Source organism: Engystomops pustulosus, chromosome 2 (genome assembly GCF_040894005.1).
Source record: "Engystomops pustulosus chromosome 2, aEngPut4.maternal, whole genome shotgun sequence".
Taxonomy (NCBI): Eukaryota; Metazoa; Chordata; class Amphibia; order Anura; family Leptodactylidae; genus Engystomops; species Engystomops pustulosus.
In genome coordinates, this window is record NC_092412.1 from 158,099,853 (window position 1) to 158,106,659 (window position 6,807).

The 6,807-nt window shown below is 41.5% G+C and overlaps 1 protein-coding gene across 2 annotated transcripts in view; it reads right to left on the reverse strand.

Annotated features, from left to right (window-relative positions):
• Window positions 1-6,029, reverse strand: part of CUEDC1 (CUE domain containing 1) — a 150,293-nt gene extending 144,264 nt beyond the window's left edge. The window contains exon 1 of one of the 2 annotated variants that reach the window (XM_072137113.1): window positions 5,772-6,029. The gene's annotated coding sequence lies outside the window, so the exon portion shown is untranslated. Of the gene's footprint in view, window positions 1-5,763 lie in introns of both variants that reach the window. The other variant, XM_072137115.1, reaches the window with a different exon arrangement.
• Between the last annotated feature and the right edge of the window lie 778 nt (window positions 6,030-6,807).

Below are 6,807 nucleotides of genomic sequence, written 5' to 3' on the forward strand. Positions count from 1 at the left end.
TACCTGAGTATTGTTGCTGACCATGTCCATCCCTTTATGACCACAATGTACCCAACATCTGATGGCTACTTTCAGCAGGATAATGCGCCATGTCATAAAGCTGGAATAATCTCAGACTGGTTTCTTGAACATGACAATGAGTTCACTGTACTCAAATGGCCTCCACAGTTACCAGATCTCAATCCAATAGAGCATCTTTGGGATGTGGTGGAACGGGAGATTCGCATCATTTATGTGCAGCCGACAAATCTGCGGCAACTGTGTGATGCCATCATGTCAATTTGGACCAAAATCTCTGAGGAATGCTTCCAGCACCTTGTTGAATCTATGCCACGAAGAATTGAGGCAGTTCTGAAGGCAAAAGGGGGTCCAACCCGTTACTAGCATGGTGTACCTAATAAAGTGGCCGGTGAGTGTACACTGATACCGAGCAGGAGCGGCCATACTGATGATTCTCACCACCATCAAGGGTTTCCATTATCTTCTTCCATTATGGAGAATAACAGAGACCGTCAGTAAATAGAAGCCCCTTCCCCCAGCGCCACAACTGTTACCGTTACTTATAACAGAATAACATGAGCAGCCAGCATTATTATTACAGCTATTAATACAGTAGACGGGGTATAAGGAAACCTCCTGCAGAGCTTCATCTACTGTTATACTGTTACTGTTATTCCCCTCCATTATAGAAAAAGATAGTGGAAACCCATGTAACACTGAGGACCTATGGTTGGAGGCTATTGGCTATGGGGCCCACTCATTCCTAGTTACGCCACTGCTTTGACGTCAGTAATACCGATCACCAGGTCTGTAGACACGGTGATCGGGGTAAGGTGGCAGATGTTCCTAACAGCCATCTATTTTGCTTTGCGGTCCAGAAGGGATTTGCTGTCCCCCCTTTCCATGTTTGACACTACTGGCTGGTCAATCCAGACCAGCCAATAGCAGCAATATTCGGCACAATGGCCATTGCTGGGGTGAATGAGAGCAACTCACAGCAACAATTGTTGCTGTTTAGGACAGCACCAGTCATCAGTGGAAGGGGCTGATGGCTTCATGCCATCTCCCAGAGAGCTCCGATTGACCGATCTGTGCACCCACTGCTGGATCAAGGTTACCACTTGTATGTGGATAACTTTTATCCCAGCGTTCCACTATTGCTATCCCTCAGTTCCAGCCTGCGGCACTGTAAACTGCGGAACAAAAGCGATGTCCTTGTTCTGACCACAATTCATGGGGACTCCAGCACCCTCACCCCTGTACAGGGTACCACCACTGCTTCCCCCAAGCCAGACAGCATCCTTGCTTACAATAAATACATGGGTTGGTTTGATCTGTCAGATCAAGTACTGAGACCGTACAGCACCCTACAGAAAATGAAGATATGGCCGTGTACATTGTAAAGATGATGCTGTACAACTCTTCCGTGCTGTTCCAATATGCAGGGCATGCCGGTGAATTCCGCTGCTTCTAAGGGAAAGACTCAGAAAAGAGTCTGTTCCAAAAAAGGAGTTAGGATGGACACAATATACTACCAAAAGACCTGCAAGAACACCAGATTGACAAAACTTTAGTTGGTCCCCTGGTATATTCCGCCACCTTATATGCAACACATTCGCAATTCACATCCAACCTTTGTTGTGAATTAAATGTACGTGAAAGTAATTATTGTAACAACTGTCAGGTCAATTTGATCACCTTACCCCTCGATTATTTCCTTGTGGGATTAAGTTTGCAAACTAGGGTCACTTGTTGGTTTTATTTTTTTTTTATTTAGGTTTTCTATTTCACCTCCAAGCCTCTGGATTTGTTAGCAGATCCTTCATAATTCTCCAAGTTCTTTATTTATTATTATTTATTTATATTCCGAGTGCTTTATTATTCCGGAGCCCTGCTGTATTTTCTGGCTAGCGTTTAGGATCACATGTAGGGTCTTTCTCACATCAGAAAACACGGCTTCCTAATCAGAGAGTTGACATTTCACAGTGGCACAAACTGGGCGTCACATAACGAGCAGAACATACAGGGTATCTCATAACTGGCACTGAACTTTCCAGAAATAATTCTAATTTCCATATTTAGCATCCATTGCACATCATATTCGGAAACCACCTGTATGTTCAAAATGCTCATTTCACCATGTGTATTACTCTACACCACATATTACACCTTGCTTAATTCTCTAAGGGGTGTGCATTCAACAATGAGGGTTACTTCTTTGGGTTTTTCTCTGTTTTATACCAGTAGGTAGCTCCCCAAATGCATCCTGAAACATATCAGATTTCTGTCAAATTTGGCTTCTAAAAGGCAAACAACCCATGTGCGCCAATACAACATTTTATATACACATGTGGGGTACTTCCACACTTGGGATAAATAGTTTTACACATTTTGAGGGTTATTTAATCTTATAGTTCTTGTGGCTATAAAAAAAAAAATAGGGTTAAAATTTATAGGAAGAATTTCACATTTTTCCTTTTAGGGGCCTAATTGAATCAAACACCTGTAGAGGCAAATACACGTATTGCACCATGCTAAATTCTCCAAAGGGTGTGCTTTGTAAAATGCATTTTCCTTTTTAACACATTGTGAAGGTGCAAATTTTAGTGTTCAATGAATATATTGGGGCAAATTTATCAAGCTGTCTGAACGTCAGAATATTCTTAGTTGCCCTTGGCAACCAATTACAGCTCAGCTTTCTTTTTACCAGTGCTCATGAATATTTTAAAAGGGAGCTGTGGTTGGTTGCCATGGGCAACTAAGAATATTCTGACTTTCAGACAGCTTGATAAATCTGCCCCATTGTGAGATAAAATTACATTTCTGTAATTTAACTTCCATTTATTTTTCACCCTCATGAAACGCTTGTAGGGTTAACAAACTTCCCAAATGTTGTTTTAAATATTTTGAGAGGTGCAGTTTCTAAAGGTATCATTTGTGGTGGTTTTCTTTCATTTAGGTCTTATAAAGTCACTTCTAACTAAATTGGCCCTTCAAAAATAGGTTTTGATGATTTTCTGGAAAATCTGAAAAATCACACCTTAAGTTATAAGCCTCCTAACATCCTAAAAAAAGGAAAGGATGATTGAAAATTGATGACAAGTTAAAGCAGACATATGGAAACATGAAGTACAATGTGTCACAAAAAAATCTAAAAATCACCTGGATATGTTACAGCATTCCAAAGTTATGACCACTTATAGTGACATATGTCAGATTTAAAAAAAGGGCCGTGTCAGGAAAGTGCAAAATGGCCAAGTCGTTAAAGGACACCTGTCATCAGGACTGTGTCACTTGTCCTGTCACTACTACATGTTGGAGCAGCTCACAAGGATTCCATCACAGCCTTTATCTAGTTATTTCATACATTAATCATTGTAAAATTATAATTTCTTTATTATGTAAATGAGGCTGGTCACATGGTCAAAGGCAGTGATGTCACCCCTGTTACCACACCCCTCTACTCCCCCTGCTCATGTCTGTGTGTAATGTATAGTAAAGCATTGCTAGTGTGTGTGCTGCATCTGCTGACATGCTGCATCCTCCTAATACACAGAGACACAAACATCAGCTATATGAGTACCTGACATGTTCTGGTATACACATGGCTGCAGCCTGGAGCTGATGCATCTTTCACATACACATACATATGCACTCACAGGCTGAAGGGGGCGTGGCCTAAAGCATGCACATGGAGGAGACATTACACCATTATACAGGCTGTCAGTCAAGCACTGGGGGTGTGGCTGTGCCTCCCACTCATGAATAAGTGTGTGAATTTCCCCACTGTGGGACTAATAAAGGATTATCTTATCTTATCTTAAGCTGGACAGCTTGAATATGCTAATGGCTCATTGGACATTTCACAGGTCATTTGCATACAGCTTTAGGACCTCATTGCTTAAGTTTACAGGCATGTAGAGGGACAATGAAGGGATAGAAGCAATGCTTCCTAATGGCAGTTTATGAAAATATATTTAGTTTAGGGGGTTATTTTGCCATGAGTGGGAGGTACAGCCACACCCCCAGTGCTTGACTGACTTGTATAATGGTGTAATAACTGCTCCATGTGCTTGCTGGTGGCCACGCCTCCTGCAGCCTGTGTGTTTGTGAAAGATACAACAGCTCCAGGATGCAGCCATGTTATAGCAGAACACGTCAGGTACTTGTGTGCATGGGAGGACAGCATGTCAGCGGGTAAAGCACAAACACTAGCAATGCTTTACCATACATTACACAGACATGAGCAGGGGGAGGAGAAGGGTAACAGGAGTGACATCACTGCCTCTGACCATGTGACCAGCCTTATTTACATAATAAAGAATAGATGATTTTATAATGATTAATGTATGAAATAACTAGATAAAGGCTGGGATGGATCCTTGTGAGCTGCTCCAACAGGTAGAGGTGACAGAAATAGTGACAGAGACCTGATGACAGGTGTACTTTAACCCTAGGTTATTTGATTGAACTTCCTCATTTATTACAATGCGCAAATCACACATTGTAATTAATTGGTTAAAAACAGACAGTCTCGGGTTTTTGGAAGACCCGAGGCTGTCATGGCTAGTGCTAAGCCCATAAGCCCTCTCCATACCCCCGCAGCCGGCATGTGACGTAATAGTATGTCACATGTCTGTAAGGGGTTAAATAGCAAGTTGGTCCAAAATATATCTGTAGAAATTTTTAATTCTCATAAAAAATTCTCATATTGGAGGGACACACAGAAAGCATCACGGTGTCAATAGCAAAACGAGAGTCCGCTAAGTAAAGTTTGATCTAACCCATCTTCTTTTCTGAAATACCCAGTGTTACTATAGAAAAAAAAACTTTGTCAGTGTGCACTCCATTCTCTATAGGGGACATGGTGGAACCAAAAAAGGGCTCCTGGTTACAGGTTCCCTTTAAACAGCATCTTGAACAAATTACCTAAGGACCTAAAGGAAATTCAAAAAAATGTATTAGGTAAATTATCAATAGTATCATTTAAGAAATATTTATAGAAAATGGTGGAGGGAGATTAATCGTAAAACTGAAAATGAAGGAAATTTACCTATTCCCTCAGATACTTCTTTCTACAGTTTTTTCCCTAACAACCACTTTACAAGGTCTTAAAAGGCAAAACACTCATTTATGCAACACGTAAATCAATGAAGAGCAATATCGATACTGCCTACAACGATCTGATATTTGAGGGGGAACATCTTTAAACCACCATCCCATTTTATAATGAACAGCAAATTATTGATTTAAAAGCTCATAATACGACAGCCAAACCATTTCTCCAAAATGTTAACACGTTGCTAAAAAGATATCGATATGCTTGAATGTGTCAACTACATCACCTCAAAATCTTCAACATAAAACTGAAGAATGAGTTTAAAATGCTTGAAGCGGTTACAAAAATAAATAAAAATAAAATAAACATTTTGTTTTTTTTCCCAATCTCATCATCAACCTGTTATATTTCTCACCAAAGAGATAGAGAATAAATTAATAACTTCACATTTTTTTCTAACACATCTAGCTAAATGATAACCCAGAGGATGTAACTCACAAATCATCACTACCAGACCTCCTAAACGCCTTTCTCAAGTGCTCTAGTGTTTTTACTCAAAGGGTTAAACCCCTTTCTCCTCACCAGCCCAAGCAGCACCCACTCTCTCTTTTACTGCCTGGCTTCACCCACAAATATAAACATTAATAACATCAATCCCTGCATAACAGAAACATCACAGCAGCATAAGACAAGTGACTGCTCACAGGCTCACCCTCCTCTCTGCAGCTGTGGTGCTCTCTCCTTCACTCCTCTATCTCGCTGGCCCCAGGGATCTTCTCTTGCCTGATGAACTCCTCCTCGTCGTCACCAGGGGAGGAGGGTATATTCCAGGAGCTCTTCTGCGCCTCTTACTTGATCCTAGCACTTCCTTCTCTTCACCTTCCGGCTCCTGAGTGATGACGGCTTCCTCTTCTGAGGCGTCCTTCTCCTAGCCAGACTGGCCGCCTCCCTCACACTCCTAAGACTCGAGGGGCTTCAGTTACACGTATCCTCAGTTACTCTTCACATCCTTTGTCTTCTGCTTATTCAAGCAGTTGTCTCACAAGTTGCTCTATAACTGTAGGCTGCTCGTCAGTTTGTTTGAGGTAAAATGACACGACAGCTGCTCTTTTAGAAAATGTAATAACTTTTTAACTCTTCATGATACAAACCATAACATTTATTTTCTAAAACTGGTCAACCCATTTAGGATGCAGCTGTACGTTAAAGGGGTTGTGCACTCTTGTGTAAAAAAAAAAGTTATACAGTTTTAAAATACTTTCTGTATCAATTCCTCACCTTTTTCTAGATCTTTGCTTGCTGTTCTTCTGTAGAAAGTTTCTGGGGCACATTTAAGGCTACATTTAGACAATGTATGCCCGCTGCACTGGGGACAGGAGAAGGGGATGAGCACCACTCGCCCCCGTCTCTCTCTATAGCAGTGCCGTACTTCGGATAAAGATGGGACATGTCCTATCTTTCTCTTCTGCACGTGTGGGCGCTGTGAGACCATTGCCGTGTATGGGGGACGTATATACGTCCCCCATAAGTTTGTGTGAATATAGCCTAAGAGCCATACGCCAGTTTTCTGTCAGACTTTGCACATTCTTTCTAGTGCAAACTGCTTGCGCAGGTATTTACCCCCTTAACTACGTGTACCTTAATAGTACGACAAGTGGCGGGTGGGTGCATGGAGAGGCCTCACTGGCTGAGACCTCTCCATAGCCGGTAAGTCTTTGCTGCATATTGCAGCAAACACTTACTGGTAA